The 22,269-nt window shown below is 50.9% G+C and overlaps 1 protein-coding gene across 6 annotated transcripts in view; it reads left to right on the top strand.

The window, feature by feature from the left end:
- GLI2 (GLI family zinc finger 2) overlaps positions 1 to 22,269 on the top strand; it is a 256,007-nt gene that overhangs the window by 86,434 nt on the left and 147,304 nt on the right. The window contains exon 1 of one of the 6 annotated variants that reach the window (XM_060177978.1): positions 924 to 1,068. The exons of the other annotated variants lie outside the window; for them this stretch is intronic. The gene's annotated coding sequence lies outside the window, so the exon portion shown is untranslated. Of the gene's footprint in view, positions 1 to 923; positions 1,069 to 22,269 lie in introns of those variants that run through there. 6 annotated transcript variants of the gene reach the window in all.

Below are 22,269 nucleotides of genomic sequence, written 5' to 3'. Positions count from 1 at the left end.
GAGACGTCGAACGTTGGACAGGGTGGACTCGAAGAGCAGGACCAACGGCTTGAAAGCTGTCAGGAGCTTGTTGCTGGCTTTGAAAGTGACTGGGATCCATCCATGTGGATTCAGTCGGCTAGGAAGGATCGTCAGTTTCCCCAATGAATGGGTACTCACGGGATGCACCACGGGAAGGTCAATCCAATGCACCCCTTTTTTAGATCTATAAACCAGAGGAACTTAAGGACAGGCAGCTTCTCCATCCGGTATGGGCACGCATCAGCCTTTGTGTCAACCATTGCACGTATCTCCAAGTCCCAAGAGTCCCACCATCCAGGAGGAGGGACTAACTAACACGCAGTCAGCAGTTTTAATTTACTATGGTAAGGACTTTCCAGAGAAGCTGACTCTAGATATTCTTGCTGCCCCGAGAGAGGAGCAGTAGGGGAGATTTCCTGGAGGAGGCAAGCCTGAGCTAGGTTTTTGGGGGATGAATAGGAGTTTGCTAGGCAGAAAAGTAAGGCTCACAGCGCAGACCAGTAGCAGGGGGCAGCTGAGAGTGTATGAATCTAGGGCTTGTTGACCAGTTTGCTATAGATCTTCTCTGAGAGCATTGTACCCTCGGAAGATAGGGGCTGACAAAAGCCGGCAAAAGAAGAGCCTGGGGTGGCCGACCTCCATTGCCCTCTGTCTGGTTTCTTAGCTGAGTCTGAGTCCTCTGTGTCTCCCTTAGAACCAGCCCAGTGGAATGAGGGTGGGTTTTGGGGACATCTCCTTTTCCCCTCACCCACCCAGGCCCTGCCTGCTCGTCTAATCTGAACTCTCAGCTGTTGGCTGTTGCTGAATTCATAGCGACTCAGTGCTGGGGCCCCTGCGAGGGGGACTGTGAGCCTGCATCCTGGCTGGACGCCCTGGGAGCCCGAGAGGGTTAACCTACCCGGCCAGCTGGTGAGCATTAGTTCCCCTCTCCAGGCTGCACGTCAGAGGCTGATGCAGGAGAAAGGGAAGCTGGTGGCGGGAGAGACGTCTGTGCTGAAGCTTTCCCGGGGAGCCTCTCGGGCTGGGGACTCACCAGGCACCCTTCAGGTAGGCTGGCTGTGGGCTGAGGGGGCTTCCAAGAAGGAGCCACTGGGCCAGCGCCTGGGCCTGTGTGTACCCAGTGTGTCTGTGTCTCTTTGTGAGAATTAGCCTTCCGCAGCATGGAAACTTCAGTGCAACAGGGGAGGGGAGAGGAAAGGAGTTTCTCTTTTTGGTGGAAGGGGACCGACTTTTCCTTAAACACTCAAGGCTCCTGTGAGCAGCAAGGAATCAGCAACCCCTTTGAAGCTGCAGGGCAGACAGGAAGTGTGCCCTCCCTGTACCCCTGCGGCCTTGGGGGCTCCAAGGAGGTGGTGCCCGTGCTGCCCTGAGTGGCCCAAGGAGCGATCTGCTGAGCTGGCTTAAGTGCATGTTTCCCCCAGCTGTCCGTGACCAGGCCTTCCACAGGGATTGCCATGTGCCGACTCATAACTAGTGTGTGGCCTCCCCGCGGTTTCAGACGCCCCGCCAAGACCCATGAGCCCACACCCCCAACCCTGGGAGATGTGAAGTGTATGTGGGGGGGGGGGCAGAATGCTAAGCCAGGCGGTCCCCTCCTTCCTGGCTGCAGTGGATGGAGCCTGGCCATGGCAGCAGGGACAAGGACAATCTGTGGGGGCAGGGGAGGTTCGCCTGGGGTCCCAAAGGTACAGGCGCATCTGGTGGTTAGATAACTGGTTCCTGGACTTCCTGGAGTGAGTTTTCAGGGAGGAGAAGAAGCCCGGAAGAGGCCCGGTAGGTGATGCGTTTTTTCTGTTTTGACTGGAGGCTAGGAGAGAAATGTCCAAATTAGGGATGGGTCCATGGCTCAGCTGAGAGGCACCAGGAGGAGACGTTTCTGCCCGTGAGAGTTTACTGCCCCTCTCAGGAGTGGGAGAATGGCTGGGGAGATAGCATATGAGAGTTATACAAAAATACTTTTATGCCCAAGGCATCAAAGGTCCCAGGTTCAAGCCCCAGCACCACCAGGAGCCAGAACTGAGCAGTGCTACGGTTAAAAAGAAACATTAGAAAAGACAGGGAAGGAAATGAAAAGAGGGAAGCTAGCAGACCTGACAGGCCACTGGGGCAGGAGGGTTGAATCTCGGCTATGAGGAGACTCTGGATCCTGGGTCCTCCCAAATCTAGCAGCTTGTGCCTCTGAACCCTCTGCGGAGTCCCAGGTGCATGGAGGGGGTGTGCCGACATACCTGGGGAAGCCGGGGAGGAGAGGGTGCGAGCAGGGCACCTGACCCACAGGCAGGGTGGCCCACCTCCCTCCCCATCTTCTTCCTTGATTGGATGGAGGCGGCCTCAGGGGGTCCCCCTGAAGAAGTTTTTCCCCAGCCAGCCCTTTGTGAGCCTCCCGGAGTTGCTGCTGAGGCCCCTAGTGACAGGCTGACTCCAGGTGACAGACTGAGAAGTGGAGAGTCTTTTCACTTGACTGTTAGGTGATGGCTGTCCAACTGGACAGCTAAGTGTCTGGGTCATACCCAGCCCTGCAGGTCTTAGCCCACCCTTTTTTTTCCTTTTCATTTGAAGTTTTTCTTTATTTTAATTTTTATTAGTGATTTAAAATTGATTTACAGAATTACAAGACAACAGGAGTACAACTCCGGTACTGTGTCCCCATTCTCTCCATTGGAAGCTACGGCAGTTCTCCTAAGGTTGCAGATATGGGTGAACTATTATTTCTTCAACTATCTGTCTATGTTTGCCCTCCCCTTTTTTTTCCTTTGGTCCCATCTTCTCTTCCTCTCCAAGTCACACCTACATCTATTACTACCCAAACGTCTCTGCCATTTTCCTCTTCTCGCTCTGTGTCCTGATGGAGTTGGAGTTTAGAGCCCTCTGGTCATCTCCCCCCTGTCATTTCTCCCTCTTTGGTCCATACCAAGGTTCTTTATGGGGTGCAGAAGGTGGAAAGCCTGGTTTCTGTAATTGCTTCTCCGTTGGACTTGGAGGGTGGCAAATAGATCCATCCCCCCAGCCTATTTCTCTCTTCCCTAGTCGGGGAGGGCTCTGGCGAAAAGGTCCCGGGACACACTGGAATCCATCCTTTATTCTTCTCTTTTTTTTTTTAATTTTTTTTAAAATTTATTTTATTTATTTATTCCCTTTTGTTGCCCTTATTGTTTTATTGTTGTAGTTATTTTTGTTGTTGTCGTTGTTGGATAGGACAGAGAGAAATGGAGAGAGGAGGGGAAGACAGAGAGGAGGAGAGAAAGATAGACACCTGCAGAGCTTCACTGCCTGTGAAGCGACTCCCCTGCAGGTGGGGAGCTGGGGTTCAAACCGGGATCCTTATGCCGGTCCTTGTGCTTTGTGCCACCTGCGCTTAACCCGCTGTGCTACAGCCCGACTCTCTCCATCCTTTATTCTAAGCTAGGCTCCATCTGTAGCACCTCATGGGTGTTCTGGGGACTTTCATCTCAGAGTTCTAAGAGTAGTCTTTGCCAAGTGCCGAGTCTATGACCCAGAGAGTAGAGGCCACTATGGCTGAGACCCTGCTTAGTTCGCATTCTGTTCTGCTTCCAGCCAGCAGGAGGGGACCTGGGTGGATTAAGTGGCTTCGTTACCTGTATGGGTCTCAGAGCCCCATGTGCAGAGCCCCTCCTGGATGGAGACAGGTTGTTGCAGGAGTTCAGAGTTCTCAGCAGAGCACTTGTCCAGTCCCTGGCAGCTGCTACACTTGTAGAAGTGGAGTGACTAAGAAGAGCCTTCCAGGTTGTCCCTGGCCTCTGACACAGTGCTATGTGTCTGGGACCCTATTTGCAATAGGTGCATAAGGCAACTCAGGGGAGAGGGTCTGGGCTGCTGCTTAAGAAGCTTGACTTTTTGCAAGTGCATGAATAAGTACAGTGGGCTTTAGGGGCAATGTTTGCATCCCCAGTTGGCTTCCTTCCCCTCCCTCTAGCAAATGGCTCACAGTCTTAAGGACAGCAACGAGGAATGAAAAAGTACATATTTATTTAACCCCCCCCCCCCCCGGCCAAGATCAATTTAGGGAGAGAGAACCAGAGCATCACTCTAGCACATGTGATGCTGGGGACTGAACTCAGGACCTCATGCTTGAGAATTCAATGATTTATCCACCGAGCCACCTCTCAGGCCACCTAGCCTTCTGATTATCAAAGCCACTTGAGAACATGTCTCATGCAGAAAAACAGAGTTAACGGCGTCACGTACCTTCCTGACTCCTCCCCCCATCACTCATGTGTTAGCATAGTTCTTTTTGTCTGTCTGTGCAGTGGTTTCTTTCTTTCTTTTTTTCCATTTCAGTGTTAGAGTCATTTAAAGAGATTAAAATGGGGGGGGGCTGGGTGATGGTGCACCCAGTTAAGCGCACATAGTATTAAGTGCAAGGACCTGTGTTTGAGACCCCCGCTCCTCACCTGCGGAGGGGATGCTTCATAAACCGTGAAGCAGATTTGCAGATGTCTCTCTATCTCTCTTTCCCATCTCAATTTCTCTCTGTCCTATCCAATAAAATGGAAAAAAATATGGCCATCAGGAACAGTGCATTCGTAGCACTGGCACTGACACCCAGCGATAACCCTGGAGGCAACAAAAGAGAGAAAGAGAGAGGTAGAGAGATTAAAAATGTCCCCCAACTCCCTCAGATTTCGAAATCCGGGACCTCAGAAGAAATGGCACTCATGCTATCAAAATGAGCAACTTCTCTAAATAAGCTCCCAGCCTTTTTTTAATAGTCCTCCAAAGTCTTCCTTTCCTCTGTGGGCATGTGCATGACGTGGTCTGAGTGTGTCAGGCTGATATTGGGCAGGTGCAGAATCTGTAGGGAGGCAGGTGAGCTGCAGTTGGGCATCCCAGAAGAGACAGACCTGGGGTGGCCAGTGGCCTGAGCTTTTCCAAGGCGAGTCGTGATGTTTGACAGGAGGTGGGCTGCCTGCCATCTCTGGCATGCTGTTTGGTCCCTGCACTTAATGAGTTCTGCAGGGACGCTGTGCTGCAGCTAAAGATCATTTACCTGAATTGCTTTTTAATTTCTGCCGTGGGAAGCTGCCCCTGGCGCGGTATAATTACATTATAATTTACAGCAATCCCCAATCTATAAATTTAACAGTGATAGTGGGGGGGGGCTAGGGCTGTAGGGGTGCTGTTGGGGAGAGAACATCCCCCCCACAGACACCCCTGCTCCCTCCTCGCCCAGCATGTCTAAATTAACCCTTTTTTCCGGGAGCTGGCTCCCGGCAGTGGGCCAATGTGGAAAAGTCAGAGGGTTCTCATCCAGTAGACACTGAGTTAGTGGTAGCTGGGGAAGTTGGCTGGTGAGAGCAAGCCCTTCTGATCAGCCTGCTCTGTGACTCAGGGACACAGAAGTGGTGGCCAGTAGGAGTCTATGGAATGTCTGGCATTGGGAAGCAGGATTCAGAACTGCTTCCCTGGATTCTTGAACCAGAAGACCCCCTCCCTACTCACCTCCACCCCGTGGGCTCTGGGAACAAGAGGTGGTCCTAAGGATGAAGTCTGGGGTTGACAGTGTTTTCGTCGAGGTTCTCTTGCAGCCCAGGAGTTTGTGGATGGGAACTAAGCCTTTCTGGAACCTCACAGTTAGGGGGCAAGGCGGTGCTGACTACGGAACGACTTTCACTCTGCCCCCAGCCCCCCGCTGCTTGCTCCTGTGGAAGGCTTTGCACATGTCTCGGCCCTGAGCTGTCCATTAGTGCAGTGCAGCTAAAGACATTAGCCATTGTCCCACCCTGTAAAACCACAGGACATCCCACTGTCAGTGTACCAAGGCAGGCAGTAAATGGAATTGTGAAGTGAATACATGCTATAAAGTAGCAACAGCTTGATTTTTTTTTTACCCTGATTTATTAGCTCTAGAATTTTTTACATGTTCTTGTCCTAGGGAATTTAAATTGGGAGGACTTTTTAAAAATAATTGTATTGGGAAGATAGCAAAACTAGCAGTGAGGGGCAGGTGCACCTGGTGAAGCACACATACTGCTCTGTACAAGGACTCAGGTTCAAGCCCCTGGTCCCCACCTGCAGGGGGAAAGCTTCATGAGTGGTGAAGCAGGACTGCAGGTGTCTCTCTGTCTTCCCCCCTCACTGTCTACCCCTCCCTTCTCAATTTCTCTCTGTCTCTATCCAATAATAAATAAAAGAAAAGAAAATAGCAATGAAACTCAGGTTCAGAGAGCTTAAATCACTTGCCCACATCACACAGTGGGTGGGAGGAGATAAGGCAGGTGGATCAGGGCAGTGGGAAGGAGAAGGCGAAGGCCACATGTGCAGAGGGGACTGGGGCAGTGGCGGGAGAGGGGCAAACAGTAGGCAAAGCAGTTCATCTTCGCTGGAGGCTGGGGTTGGGGATGGCGGGGAGATGTGAGCTGTGATTTGGCCAACAGTTCCTCCAGAGGTAACTTTTTGGGCGGCTTCCCTAGAAGTCCTCTAATCTCAGGGATGGAACCCCTCCTTTTCTTAAAAGTTTTTTAAAAATATTTTTTTATCTCTTAAATCTTTATTTTACTTTATTTGTTTATTACTGGATCGAGACAGCCCTGCTTCACCACTCATGAAGCTTTCGCCCTGCAGGTGGGGACCAGGGGGTTGAACCCAGGTCCTTGCTTACTGTGATGTGTGCACTTAACCAGGGGCGCCACCACCTGGTCCTTGGAACCTCTCCTTCTAAGAGTCATCTCTGCCCCCTCCCTTCAGCCCCCACTCTTCTGGAAGCTGGCCGTGCTCCAACCTCTGAGTTTTCACTCTTAGACCCATGGATGCTGGAGGCTCAGTGCTCAGGCTCAGTGCTAGTGAAACTAGATGGTGGACACCAGTTACTTGCCCCTGAGCCAGTGCCCAGGGTGCCCGCCTTTCTCTCTCTCTCTCCCTCTCCCTCTCTCTCTCTCCCTCTCCCTCTCTCTCTCTCCCTCTCTCTCTCTCCCTCCCTCCCTCCCTCCCTCCCTCCCTCCCTCCCTCCATACTTCCCTCCTTCCCACCTTCTTACTGATTAATCTTTCTTGTCTTTCTCCTCCTCCCTCTCCCAGCCCCCACCAGAACCCTTCACACTAGCTAGGAGCTGTTACAGGGGACCTTTGAAACTTCCTGTGTTCCTGGGATAGCTGCAGCTGACTGAGCTGTCCCCACAGCATCATGTCCAGACCACAGTGACACAGCAAAGCCAAGACTCCTGGGTGAGCTGAGCATCACTTTCAGTTGATTCCACAGGCCTGTGAGACCCACGTTAGGGTGACAGGCTGTCGAGGAGAGCTGAAGGTGCTGCTTAGGATCTGAAAAAACTGATTCTATTTTGAAGGGACCTGTTTATCACTTAGGTTTTAGAAATGCAGCAGACAGGAGAAAGCCTGATCCCAAGTCCTGGCTACTTCTGTGGCCTCTCACTGTCCTCATTTTGAAACACCCCTCTCCTGAGAATACCCAGCCCCATTCATTGCCCACCCTCTCTGGGAAGCCTTCCTTGATTTTAGCCCTCATCCACATGCCTCTTCTCTGGGCTTCCTTTTTGCCTCAGGACCTCAGGGGTTTTCTGTCTGATTACTCATCCCCCTACCCACAACTAGCCGGGGGTGGTTTTTGTGCTAGATATTTTCTGGGGTGGGGAGAGGGTCACAAGGATGCCTTCTTCCTGTGTCCTCCACACATGAGCCTCAGAGACTGGGAGCTCTGCCTTCCAGCTCAGTCCCAGCAATGTCCCTTTCGAGGGACAGGATGCAGGAGTGAAGTCCCATGGGCCCTCACTGTGTGGATGGTGCTGGTTGCAGCTGCCAGTGTTATGACAGCTTGGGCCAAGGCCAGCAGCCTCTGTCCAGAGACTGCCTGACAGCTACTCCAGCGGGAGGGGCATGGGGAACACTGCGACTGGCGTACACCTGTGTGCACCCAACTCAGCAAGGCAGCCCCAGAGGGGGAGACAGGCACCGAGAGGGACAGAGCACATGCATGCATGCTTGTGTGTGCAAACATGATGGAAGTCCTTCCTCTGCACCTTGTGCACCGCCCACCCTCCGGGCCTGGGGTAGAGTCAGCATGGACCTTTTCCATCAGGATGCCTTATTCTTGTCTTCTGTGTTGTCAGCTCTGGGGCTTGGTTCCTGATATTCTGCACAGGGGCCTCTGGTCCAAGGTGGTTCCATTGCTGCTCTGTGAGGGGGGTGGGCCAGGGACAAAGGTATGTGTCCACACAGGGTACTTCTGAGCCAAACTTGGGAGGAAAAGAGTCCAGTCAATAGGGACCCTTCCTTGAGGTGTGCAAAAGTGATCTTTGGGCTGTTGGAAGGAAGTGTGTGTGTGTGTGTGTGTGTGTGTGTGTGTGTGTGTGGTGTGTGTGTGGTGTGTGTGTGTGTGTGTGGTGTGTGTGTGTGTGGTGTGTGTGTGTGTGTGTGTGGTGTGTGTGTGTGTGTGTGTGTGTGTGTGTGTGTAAGCCTAAGGCAATGATTTTGCGGCTTAGGGCTTTTTTTCCTTTTCTTTTTTAAAATAGATTTTATCTATGTATTATTTAATGGATAAAGACAGAGAGAAATCAAGAGAAAAGGGGGAAGAGAGAGAGAGAGAGAAGGGAGAGAGTCTGCCCTGCTGTACTGCTTCACTTCTTGTGGAGGTACCCCCTTGCAGGTGTAGACTGGGGGCTTGAACCCAAGTCCTTGCATTGTAACATGTGTGCCATTGCCTGGCCCCTCTGGGCTCTTTTTCATTTAGAGTGCAAGTGAGAGCTAAAGCAAGAGAGTGAGAGAGAGAGATGGTGGTAGTGGGGAGGGGAAGAAAGACGAGCTTCCTTCAGTTCCTTAGTATCTCTTAGTTCCAGGTTCAAATTAAGCTACACACTTTCTTTTTTTTTTTTTTTGCCTCCAGGGTTATTGCTGGGGCTCGGTGCCTGCACTACCAATCCACTGCTCCTGGAGGCCTTATTTTTCTTTCTGTTTTTTTAAGGAAAGATTTTATTTATTTATTAATGAGAAAGATAGGGGGGAGAGAGAGAGAGAGAGAGAGAGAGAGAGAGGGAGAGAGAACCACTCTGGTACATGTGCTGCCGGGGATTGAACTCAGGACCTCATGCTTGAGAGTCTAGTGCCTTAGCCACTGCGCCACCTCCCGGACCACGTTTCTTTCTATTTTTATTTGACAGGACAGAGATAAATTGAGAGGAGAGGGAAGATAGGGAGAGAGAGAAAGGCACCTGCAGACCTGCTTCACTGCTCTAGAAACATTCCCCCTGCAGGTGGAGAATGGGGACTTGAACCCAGATCTTTGTGCATGATGACCTGTGCTTACCCCAGGTGCCATTGCCCAGCCCTGCCTGATGACCTTTTAAAGTTGTAATTACCTTTAGGGTCTTGGTCTGACCACCCTTTGCTTCCCAGATAGGAGTTGCCAGATGAGACCCTACCCCCAGGCTCTTGTGAGGAAGTTCATTGATCTGGGGACACAGTTTCCTGAGTCCTCTTTCCTTGAACCCTGTGGCACCCTTTGACATTGGAGCAATGAACCCCAGTCAGACACTTGGGGCAGACACCCAGGGAGAATGTATTGGTTAGTTGGAGAAATTTAAATCTGAGCTGCTTCTCTCTCTCTCTCTCTCTTTTCAGTGAAAAGAATTAAAATCCAGCATAAGCTTATTACAGGCCAGAGGAGGTTATTTTGGGAAGTAGCAATTAAAGTTTTGCTACGTTCCCTCTCCCTTTTGCCCTTGTAGCCTGCACAAGTTCGTAAAGCTATTAAACCTTTACCCAGCCCGCAGCCCAGAGGAATCTGCCTTGCTCCGTCTCTCCTCCAGCTCCTGCCTTGGGAAAGAAAAGCAAGTGAAATTCCTATTAATTACAGGAAAATCCGCTCAGTAAGCACTTGCTAACTGTGCTTGGAAATGAGGCTTAAAGTTCTCCTCCAAACAAAACGGGAAAATGAAAGGAATAATTTATTTGGTCAGACACTATAATTTGCCACGTCATTCCACTTCTCTAGTTGCTAAAATGAATTCTCTGCTGCGGCCGTGACTCTCCCCCACCAACCATTGTCCATGGTCACTCTGCTCTACAGCGGCCTCCCCAAAGGTCAGCCTCACCCCACTGGGCTCAGCCCGCACCCCTGCACACGCTCACACTTGCATACCCCTCCCCTGTGCTCAGAGCTGAACACACCCACAGGCACATTGGCACCTCAGATACCCCTTCTCTGTGTAGCCAGAAGTCTTTGCATGGGGCCAGGAAGATGTCACAGTGTTTATGGAAAAGATTCTCCTGCTTGAGGTTCTGAAGTGCCAGGATCAATCCTCAGCACCACCAATAGCCAATACACTGGCTAAAAGAGGTGCAAAGCTAGAGAGGAGATAGAAAGCTATATGGATGCACACACGCGCACACACACACACACACACCCATATGTAACTTTGTCCCCAAACTTAGTTACTAGTATCCTGATGTGAACCAGGGACTTACTGATATTACTGATGACTGATATAAATGGGGGCAAAGTGGTGGTGTACCTTATGAGCACATATGTCACAGTGCGCAAAGACCTGAGTTTGAGTCCCTAGTCCCCATCTGCAGGGGAAAGCTTTACAAATGGTGAAGCAGTGCTGCAGGTGTCTCTCTCCCTCTCTTATTTTATTTTATTTTATTTTTATTTTTTCCTCTAGGGTTACTGCTGGGGCTCAGTGCCTGCACTACGAATCCACTGCTCCTGTAGCCATCCCCCCCATTTTCCCCCCTATTGTATAGGACAGAGAGAAATTGAGAGGGTAGGAAAGACAGGAAGAGAGAAAGAGAGACCTGCAGACCTGCTTCACCGCTTGTGAAGAGACCCCCCCACACACAGGTCAGGTGGGGAGTCAGGGGCTCAAACCGGGATCCTGGCACAGGTCCTTGCTCTTTGTACCATGTGCACTTAACCTGGTGTGCCACCACCTGACCCCATTTCTCTCCCTCTCTGTCACCCCCTACCTTCTTGTTTTCTGGCCATCTCTATCCAATAAATAAAGATGATACAAAAAAATTAAGATGAAGCACAGTGTGATTGGTGCACATTTTGTTCATTCTGTGTGGTCAGTAATGTATCCTTCAGTACAGCAGCCTTGCTCTGTGCCCCACTGATGTCCCCTTGCTCTGTGACCTCAGGCAGGCTGCTTTGCCGCTGGAGACCCATTTCCTACTTGTGGAGCCCTGAGAGTCAGGCTACCTTGATGGGGCAGTTGTGGGACTGGTTGCAAAGCTCTCTTGGCCTCCTTGGATGTGCAGGTGTCCTCATTCTGCCACCCCACATGCCTGACTCTCCCACCAGCAGTCACCTCCCCCACTTGTTGATGGCCTCAGGAAACTGAGGACCAGGAATGCCCAGCTCTGGGGTGTTGCAGGGTCCTCTAGCTTCCAGACTGCCTCACTGCCACCAGGGAGCTGGCGGGCCATTTAAGGACAGCCAGCATTTGAATGTAAGATTCTCTCAGCAGAATCCACAAACCAAGTTTTAAAATTCAGTTGGGAGCCAACCCTGGGGCTTCTAAAACTGTTTTGGAGCAGTTCTTTTAAAATGATTTACTTGTTTGTTTTATGAGGCATAGAGAGAAAGAGAGACAGAGAGACAGAGACAGGCCAAGAGCACTGTTCTATCTCAGATGGTGCCTACTGATCCAACCCAGGGCCTCATATGTGTAAGTTCTGTGTTCTGCCCACAAAGCCACCTCTCTGCTGCTCACAGAGTTCAACCTGCGTGAGAGACTGGGGTCAGCTTGTCTGGCTGGGCTGAAGTCAGTGCTGCCTCAGTGAGTCCTCAGCCCTGTGCCGAGATGTTCTCTGAGTTCTGCCGCATGGCTCTAGCCCGTTCATTTCCCTCATCTGGAATTCTCTGCATGATGTACAGCGATGCTTATCTGCATCATCAGTCAGGCAAGTTGGTACCAACAGATAAGGAGCCCCGGCTGCCACTATAAAGGCAGCTGTGAGGTCTCAGAGGTAGCAGAGCAGGGAGAGTGCCTGACTGGAAAGCCTGAGGTCCTGAGTTTGATCCTGGCATTTCCTGTGCAAGAGCATTGATCTGGTTCTTGTCACCCCCCCCTCCATTAGTAATTAAATACATATTTTCTGTCTCTCTCTTTCTCTCTTTCTCTCTCTCTCTCTCTCTCTCTCTCTATATATATATATATATATATATATATATATATATTTTTTTTTTTTTTTTTTTTTTTTACTTGTAGTTCCTAAGGAAGAGAAGCCCTGGAGTGGGCCCAGGAGGCAGAAGGAGCTGGCATGGGTAGAAGCCTTGATTGTGAGTCTTGAGGCATCACTGTGTGACTGGTTAGAGCAACCTCAGTAGACTCGGGTACAGGGCTATCTATCTCTGGCCATTCTCTTTCTGTGAGGACAGGGGGTCATTGCCTTCTGGAATGTGAGAAGCAGGCAGAGGAGGGGACTTAAAGAATAAACCAATCAGCTGGTTTGCACACGAGTTTCTCACTCCTCTCAGTGTCTCTCTGAACTGACTGGGCCTGGGGGCTCCAACTGGGATCCCCTGCATGGCAAAGCAGGTGTCTGCCCAGAGAGCTGTCTTTCCAGTCTCTATCTTATGTTTACTAAAAAAGCAAAACCAAATAAACAAACAAAAAACCATTCTGGCACACGGGACGCTGGGGCTTGAACTAGAGACAGCTTATAAATCTAGCGTCCTTATTGCCACGCCATCTCCCAAGATGGACCACAACCTTATTTTAAATAGTGAAGTCTCACCATTTAAAATATAGTAATTAGGGGCGGGGTTAAGTTCTGGGGAGGGGTGGTAGAGCACTCTGTTGTGCAAGTGTTGTCAAGTGAACGGACCCAGGTTCAAGCTCCCACTCCCCACATGCAGGGGGGAACCTTCATGAGTGGCAAAGCTGTGCTGTGTATGTCTCTCTTTCTCTGGGGCCAGGCAGCGGTGCACTTGATTAAGCACTCACATTACCCAAGGACCCAGGTTCAAACCCCTGGTCCCCACCTGCAGGGGGAAAGTTCATGAGTGTTGAAGCAGGGCTGCAGGTGTCTCTGTTTCTCTCCCTATGTCCCCCTCCCTTCTTTATTTCTCTCTGCCCCTATCCAATAATAAAAATAAGGAATAGGGAGTCATTCGGTAGCGCAGCAGGTTTAGCGCATGTGGCGCAAAGCACAAGGATCCTTGTTCCCCACCTGCAGGGGGCCGCTTCACAAGCAGTAAAGCAGGTCTTCAGGTATCTATCTTTCTCTCCCCTTCTCTGTCATCCCCTCCTCTCTCCATTTCTCTCTGTCCCATCTAACAATGATGACATCAACAACAACAATAATAACTAGAGCAACAATAAAAAACAACAAGGGCAACAAAAGGGAAAATAAATAAAATATAAAGAAATTTTAAAAATAAAGAATAAATCAGATTAAATTTTTTTAAAGTCTTTCTTTCTCCCTCTCTATCTCTCCCCCTTCAATTTCTCTCTTCTTTCGGGGGCTGGGTGGTGGCACACTGGGTTAAGTGCCCATAGCATCAGTTTCTCTCTTATCAAGATAAAAGGAAAAAAAAAAGGCTGCTAGGAGTCGTGAATTTGTTGTGTAGGCATTGAGCCCCTGTGATAACCCTGGTGGGTTCTTCCAGTAAAATATCTATATTGAAAGTGAATATCTGTATCCCAGTTGGCGCTAGTACAGTGGAGGGGAATGCCCCCTGCAACTGTGACTCTGGGTTCCTTGGTCACGGTTCCAGGACTCAGAGAGCTTGGAGTGGGAAGGACCCGCCTGGTTTGTTGGAGCCTGTGTTGTGCTCTCAGGCCGGGCCTACCTACCTCCCTGCATGTCCCGTGGAACGAGGGTCCCATCTGATGTCTCAGAAGAGCCCCAGGTGACTCCTGGCCGGTGTGTGTGACTCCTTCCCCAGCTCTGAGTTAATGAGAGATGGGAAACTGGCTAAAATGGCTCCCGGCTCTCGGACACTCTGCTTTGAGTTCGAGTGGATCATCCTCATCCCCCTAGGCTGCAGCTCCGGTTAGTGTCACTGGTCACCAACACAGAGCGGCAGGAAGCATTACTTTACCTTGATTATGTACCCCAAGAGGCACCTGCCCATGGGGGCCCCTCACTGCTGAGACTCCCGACCCCAGGGGCCCCTTCTCCCCCTGTCCACCTGAGACTGACCAACCCCTCCAGGGCCCAGCACAGGGAACAAAGGAGAAGAGCTGGGAGGGGATGGGGCTTTGGAGGGGCAAGCAGTGCAAGGGGAGATCCACGTTCACACTCCAGCGGCTCGCCGAGCCAGGCGGCTTCCTGCATTCCCTGCTCCGCACTGGCCCAGCCGCTGCCAGTTGGCTGGGGTCGCCCGACGGCAGTCTGGCTCCCAGACACTCCACCCAGTCTTGGGTGGCCTGGGGACTGGAGTGGGGGTGGGGGAGCGCTCTCTGGGAGAGCTGGAAAGGAAGGGCATGGCAGTTGGGAGCTCCAGACGCTTCTTGTGCTGACCTGGCCCATTCCACCGTGTGTGGACTTAGGCAGTGTCCTATCTCTGTGACCCCCGCCTTCCTAATTCTGATCATGGGGTGGGTGGGTGACGTCTGCTTGAAAGCCTCATCATCCGTGGTAGGTCATCCATGGAGTGAAAATTCGTCCTGTTTTAGGGTCTAGTCACTGTGCCAGGAGTTAGAGACTAGTGTGATGGGCACTGTCATGGAGGTTTTCCCTGCTGGACACCAGGCTAAAACTGGCATCAGTGTTCTCATGGGAGCATCACACACTGTCTTCACTTTACAGATGGGGAAACTGAGGCCTGAGCAACTTTGACCTGGAACAGTGCTTTTTTTTTTTTTTTTTTTTTTACTACAGAATATTAGAAGCCCTCTCTAAGTTGCGTTCTTCACTCTACAAACACATTCTCCACATTCTCGAAGGTGTGGGCAAATTGGACACAAGACAGTTTATTGTAGCATTTTTTGAAAATAGTAATGGCTGGGGGGGCAGAGAGTGAGGGTGGGCAGTGTCCTCAGTGTGGCCTTCAGCATAGACCAGGCCTGTCTCTTATCATTTTTTCTGCCTCCAAGGTTATTGCTGGGGCTCTGTGCTGCCACTACGAATCCACTACTCCTGGAGGCCATTTCCCCCCCTTTTTGTTGCCCTTGTTGTTTATCATTTTTGTTTTTATTATTGTTGCCATTGCTGTTGTTGTTGGATAAGACAGAGAGAAATCAAGAGAGGAGGGGAAGACAGAGAGGGGGAGAGAAAGACAGACATCTGCAGACCTACTTCACCACTTGTGAAGTTGGGGAGCCAGGGGCTCGAACTGGGATTCCCTAGGCCAGTCCTTGCACTTTGAGCCATGTGTGCTTAGCCCACTGCACTACTGCAGGCCCCCTGTTGTCACTTTTGAGGTCTGCAGAGTTCGGATTCTCCCATCTTACGGTGGGCTACCCTGCCTTCTCTCTGACCCTCACTTGGCTCATCCCACTGGGTCTCCTGAAGGAGCCAGTTATGCTCTGGGTTCTCAGATCCTCCAAACCTTCACCTTCAACAGAAAGGCCAGCTTCTGAGCTTTGAGTTCCTGACTGTCTCACAGTCCTGTCAAATCCTTCCAAGCCCCAGCCTGGACTGCCAGATCTGGCTGGCGTTGATTGCACACATTACCATGTGCCAGAACCCAGCTGCGTGCCCCGTGGGTGGGGGTGAGGTGGGGGCTGTGACGCTTCATGAGTGAGCAGTGAAGCAGGTCTGCGGGTGTCTATCTTTCTCTCTCTATCTCCCCTCCCTTCTCAATTCTTCTTTGACTATCTAATAGAAAGAAAGCAAGAAGAAAAGAAAAAAATGGTTACCAAGAGTGGTGGATTTGTAATGTTCTGGTGGCAGGGAAGGAGGGAGGGAGGGAAGAAGGGAAAAATGCACATCCATGGGCCTGCAAGTAGCTGACTTGGGTAGTGCACTGCTTTCCCTTATGTGCGACCTAGGCTCAAGCCAGGTTCCCACTCCACTGAAGGAAGCTGTCAGTGCTGTGATCTCTCTCACCCTTCCTCTCTTAATGCAGGGAGGGAGAGGAAGGAAAGGGTACATGTATAACTGCATGTTAGTGGAGCAAGGGGTCATGTTTCCAGACCTGCTTGCCACTGGCACCCTACCTGTGTGTGTCTTCAGTCTGGTCTCACCCCTTGGAGAGGATTGGCTTCCGCTGTGTCTGCAGATGGTGGCAGGGTATGGACTCACTCTGTTTACTGTGCAGGCTTGGGGGTTGTGAGAGTTAGAACGCCCATGCTCTCCAAGCATCGGGGGCCTCTGGGCCTGCATCAGGCTGACCAGGCAAGGTGGAAAACCACCCCATTTACTTGTGGCAGAGGGCATTCCTGGGACAGTCCACAGAGCTGAGGCCCCACAATGCTTCAGACTTTTTCTGAGAGAAGAAAATGAAGAAAAATATAGCCTGGAACCTAGATTGTATTCATCTTTTAAGTGGAGCAATTGTAAAGTGGATTTTTTTCCCTCTTGTGCTATTAGTGTTATCACTGGCATTTGGTGCCTGCATAGCTCCAGTGTTCCTGGTGGCTGTGTTTTGATGAAGGATGAGAGCTAGAGATAGAAGTGAAGAGACAGAGAGGAAAGGCACGTTCAGCACTGGTGTGTGCTCATGAAGCCCCCCCCCCCCGCACGTGGGGGCTGGGGGCCTGAACCCAGGTCCTCGTGCATGGCTCCATGTGTGCTCTCCTGGGTGAGCTGCCAGTTGGCCCCTCAAGATAGAATTTCTCTTATGTTTTAAGGTGGAAGTGACCCATCAGAGTAAAAGTACTTAGAGCCACAAGAGTCATCGCTGACTCTGTGTGTGTGTGTGTGTGTGTGTGTGTGTGTGTGTGTGTGTGTGTGTGTGTATCCATAGCCTCCTGTGTTCCCACTGCTGCTGGGTCTCTTGGAAGACCAAGAGGAAGAGGAAATGACAAGGGCTGGCAAGATAGCTCACCCAGACATGCCCTGCTTTGTCAAGCTCAACCCGGGTTCAAGTCTGATTCCCACTGCACCCGAGGAAGCTTTGGTGCCCTGTGGTGTCTTTCCCTTTGTCTCTGTCTCTGTCTTTATCTGAAGAAATTTATTCCAGGGGGCTGGGTGGTAGCGCACTGAGTTAAGTGCACATAGTAAAAAATTCAAGGATGCCCATTTGAGCCCTTGGCTCCCCACCTGCAAGGGGGTTGCTTCACAGGTAGTGAAGCAGGTCTGCAGGTGTCTGTCTTTCTCTCCCCCTCTCTGTTTTCCCCTCCTCTCTCAATGTCTCTCTGTCTCTGTCCTATCCTATTAAAAAAATGACTTTCAGGGATAGTGGATTCATAGTGCCGGCACTGAGTCACAGTGATAACCCTAGAGGCAAAAGGACAAAGAAAAAGAAGAGGGGAAGGGGAAGGAGAGGAAGAGGAAGAAGGGGAAGGGGAAGGGGAAGGGGAAGGGGAAGGAGAAGGAGAAGGATTATTATTATTAGTAGTAGTAGTAGTAGTTAGGGGCCAGGCAGTGGCACACCTGGTTAAGTGCTCACATCACAGTGCGCAAGGACCCAGGTTCGAGCCCCTGGCCCCCACCTGCAGGGGGGAAGCTTCACGAGTGGTGAAGCAGGGCTGCAGGTGTCTGTGTCTCTGTCTCTCTCCCTCTCTATGTCTTCTTTCCTCTCAATTTCCCTCTGACTCTTTCCAATAAAGATTTAAAAAAAAAGAAGAAGTTATTCCAGAGCATCAAATCCCTAGTGAAGATGAAAGAATGAAAGAGGAAGAGAAAGAGAGGACTGAAGAGGAGCCAGGAACACGTGGCCACCATGGTCCCAAGTCTCCGAAGACAGCTGACTCCTCCCAAGATTCCGGGGAGGGAAGCAGGGGAGCCTGGGATGGCCCTGTGTTAGGCCCTGCCAAGTTCTGGGGCTCTGATTGAGAAGTTGATGACATGATGGGCTGGGGCAGCTTGTCCATGTTGAAAACCACCACCACCACCCCCCCCCCCCCCCCGCCCTCCCAGAGTGAGCCGGAAGGTTCTGATCCTCAGATGCTCCTGCCTGAGCTGCATGGGGGCAGGGCTGGGGTTCCTGCTTGGAGCCAGGAAGCTGATTTAGTCCAGATGAAGCCAGGACCCAGTGTGGAGGCTCCGGATGCAGCTGGCAACCTGCCAGCTCCCCTCCCCCGACCATGTGCGCAGTGAAGCCCAGGCAGGGAGGCCCATGGCAGATGTCCCCACCTCCCCACCCCCCCACCCCGCTCGGCAGCTTGTTTATGTTTTATTAATGGCAGGCGCTGAGGTGGGGGCAGTACTCAGAACTTGGAGGGTTGTGGCAGCCTTGCTCAGAAGTAGGAGGGAGAGAGAGAAGGCATGAAGGAGACCCAGGCCACATTTTTTTTAAATATGTGATTTAATACTGTTTTACAAAATTACAAGATAACGGGGACAACTCCACAGTGTTCCCACCACCTGAGTTCTGTCTCTGCAATCCCTCCATTGGAAGCTACAGCAGTTCTCCTAAAGCTGCAGATATGGGTTAATTCTATATAGATATTATCTACTAGATATTATCTCTATAGCTGTCTATCAATATTTGTCTATATTTGCCCATTTCCCCTTCTACAGTCCCATCTTCTCTTCCTTTCCAAGTCATACCTACACCTATTACTAGATCCAAATATCTCTCCTCTTTCCTCTTTTTTCCTCTTTTCTCTTTTTCCTCATGGAGTTGGAGTTTAGAGCCCTCTGGTCATCTTCCCCCTGTCATTTCTCCCCCTCTGGGAGTATGGGCCAAAATTCTTTATGGGATGCAGAAGGTGAGAGTTCTGGCTTTTGTAGTTGTTTCTCCACTGGACATGGACATCGACAGGTGGATTCATCCCTCCAGCCTGTTTCTCTCTTTCCCTAGTGGGGAAGGGCTGTGGGGAGGGGAAGTTCAGGGATGCATGGGGGAGATTGTCAGCCCAGGGAAGTCAGGCTCCCAGGCCACATTTTAATGGTTCCTGCTGGATGGCATGTTGTGCCCAGGAGTGGGGCTCTGATGATCTTGGTCTTTGAATATGGGAGCCAAGCTGGGTGGCTCAGACCTGGTAGGACCAGCCCTGGGAATGGAGACCCTACCCTGGCCTGTGGTTTATACAAGCTAGGATGAGGGACCCTCTGTTAAGACCTCTGTGACTTCCAGAGTTAGGTAGCCATACCCCTTGTGCCATCAGAAGGGAGCCTGGCATCTGGAGCTGTGACAACACACATCAAAATGAACAACAGGGTGGAACCCGCCCTCTGACTCTGGGTTTTCCCTTCTCTGCTCAGCCTTTCATTTTATTTTGGGAGGCTGAGTATTCAGGACAGAGGAGAGGACTTAGGTCTGTTTTTCATTGTCTGTCCTATTCTTGGCAACTTGTGTAGCAGGCCCTGGCAGGAAGGGGACACGAGGGAGGGTAGAGTCAGTTGATGGAGAAAGACGTCTCCTTGGCTCCTTTGCCTCTTCTGCTAAAAATGGTGGCAGTTTCACTAATAATAGCTAGGCCTCTGTCAAGGCCACCCACGTGGGGGACTGAAGAAGAAGCTGTGGGCCGCCTCTTGTCAGAGAGGTTTGGAAACTCCCCGATGGAAGTGTTCGTGCAGGAGAGGGCAGGCGAAGAGAGAGGGCCTGGGCTGTCTCTGGGGGTCTGAGCAGCAGCCTGCCTCCTAGTGGTGGCAGCATGGCTGCAGTCCCCACCTACTATCACTCAAGGTACCTTGGGAGTAAACAAACAACACATGAATGGGTAATCTGTGCATATGACAGAATATTATTCAGCCTTAAAAAGGGAGGAAAGGGCTGAAGCTCGGACACAGAAGGGCAAAAGTTGCATGTCTCCACTAAGCTGACTACGGTGGTCACTCATAGAGGCACAGCAAGAGGAGTGGCTGTCAGGGCCTTTGGGGATGGGTAGGTTGGCGAGGGAGTGGGAGTTGGTGTTTAATGGCTGTGGAGTTCTAGCTCAGGAAGCTGAAGAGTGAATATATTGTCATGTTGAGCTAATTGTAGACTTAGAAGTAGTTAAAATGACAAATTGTATGTTATGTTGATTCGTAGCAATTTTTAAAGAGACTAAGTGAAGGTTGCCCCCTTTCTGCCTCCTCGTCCCCCTGTGGAAAGTGAGTGGTGTTGGATATTTATCTTCCATGCTGCTGTTGCTGCTGCTGCTGATGACGACAGCAACTAGATTCTTCTGCAGAAACACTGAGCTGATTCTCTTGGATGACCAGGGAAGACCATGCAGACACTGGGCTCCGGAATCAAGCCCCCTGCCTTGAGGGATGCCCAGTGGGATAGTTAGAGCTTTTACAGGACAGGTCTCACACATCTAAGCAGAACTCCTGGAAAGGACTCTAGTTTCACATCTTTAAATGTGAGTGGGGTGGTCCGGGAGTGGCGCAGTGATAAAGCTTTGGACTTTCAAGCATGAGGTCCTGAGTTTGATCCCCGGCAGCACATGTCCCAGAGTGATGTCTGGTTCTTTCTCTCTCCTCCTAGCTTTCTCATAAATAAATAAAATTTTAAAAAAATGTGAGTGAGGGCTGGGTTAATTGCTCACATTGCAGTGCACAAGGATTCAGGTTTGAGCCCCTGGTCCCCACCTGCATAGGGAAAGCTTTGCAAGTGGTGAAGCAGGGCTGCAAGTGTCTGTCTGTCTCACTGCCTTTCTATCACCCCTCCCCTCAATTTCTAACTCTCTGTCAAATAAATAAAGATAATAAAAAAATTTAAATGTGAAGGCTTAACTAAGAGCTGAAAAGGGTCTGCTAGGTGAAGGAGCAGTGTCAGTGGAAAGAATGGGGGAAAGTACAGTCTTGGCAGAAGCAGAAATCAAGAACAGATGAAAACTTAAGGGGAAAGAAAGTAGCTTCTTGGATAGCCTCAGAGAAATTGAGAAAGTATTGTATCCATCAAACAAGAACAGTACTCTGTGAAAGAACACTTCAAAATGATAGAAGTAGAAAAGGCCCATCAAATGGATGAAAGGTGACCGGTAGGAAGCGCATTGAATGAGGCATGAAAAGGCAACGAGAAATATGAGAGAGAGTGTGAGAGAGCTGGGATAGGAAGGCGGGTGATGATTTTTCACTGTTGGAAGTTCTAGAAAGTGAAACATGGAATAGAGGAGAGAAAAATGATAAAGGAATGAATGTAAGGCAACCAGCCCTGTTAGAAGGACAAAAATGCCCAGAAGTTTAAAAGAAAAATCTCTTTTAGGCATGCATGTGAAATGCCAGATGAACAAGGACAAAGAGGAAGGCCAGGCAGTGGTGCACCCAGTTAGGCGCACATAGTACTAAGCACAAGGACCTGGGTTCGAGCCCCCAGCTCCCCACCTGCGCGGGGGTGGGGGGCACTTCACAAGCAGGGAAGCAGGTTTGCGTTTATCTTTCTCTCTCCCTTTCTGTCTCCCCCTTCTCTCTCAATGTCCCTCTGTCCTATTCAGTTTAAAAAAAAATTAAAGAGGAAAAAGTGGCCACCAGAAGCAATAGATTCATAGTGCTAGCACTGAGCCCTGGCAATAACGCTGGAGTCAAAAACAAAACAGAACAAGGACAAAGAACACTTTCCAGAACTTTCTAGAGCACCTATCCTGCAAAATACATTCTTGCCTAGGAAGCACTTGGGCGCTGTGGGAGCCTGGAGGGCTCTTTAGATCTGAAGACAGCTGGGTTAAACCTGTTTTCTGCCTTTGTGCTGCCCATCTGTCTGAACTATTGATGGCTGTGAGTTTGACTGAGTGAGGAGTCCGGGCATTGCCCACCTCAGGCAGTTCCCATGTGGGGGAGAGAGCAAGGCTGCCTAGTGGGCAGCAGGTTGAGTTATTGTAGCTTCTACTTCCACTGTGCCAAGGGTGGTGATGGTCCTGTGTGGAGGGAGAGGAAAGCTGAGGTTCCTGTCTAGATCCAGAATGGAAGACAGACAAGTGCTGAAGTCTTCCTTCCTCTGCCCAACCTGCCAGAACCCAGAGACAGACACACAGGTGGAAGCCATTCTCTGTGCAGTGGTGCCCACCCCCGCCCTACTCACTGGGCCAGCTCTGTGTCGGCCTGCCTGAGGCCACGTCAGGCCACAAGTGGTGCCCTAGACTCACCCCGCCCTGTCCAGCCACGTCCTGCTCCCTTCTCCGCCCCTCCCAGCCTCAGATGCCATGTGGGCACCAGGGATGTTGACCTCGACCCAGGGCTGGTGGGGGAGCTGTGGCTGGCGTCCAGAGGTGGGGCCGCCGTGCTTGTGGGCAGTGGAGGCAGCTTTTCTGAGGCTGGCTTGAGGCAGGTCTCTCCTCCCACAGTT

The sequence above is a fragment of the Erinaceus europaeus genome, chromosome 18 (genome assembly GCF_950295315.1).
Source record: "Erinaceus europaeus chromosome 18, mEriEur2.1, whole genome shotgun sequence".
Lineage (NCBI taxonomy): Eukaryota > Metazoa > Chordata > Mammalia > Eulipotyphla > Erinaceidae > Erinaceus > Erinaceus europaeus.
This window is presented reverse-complemented; position numbering and strand designations above follow the sequence as displayed.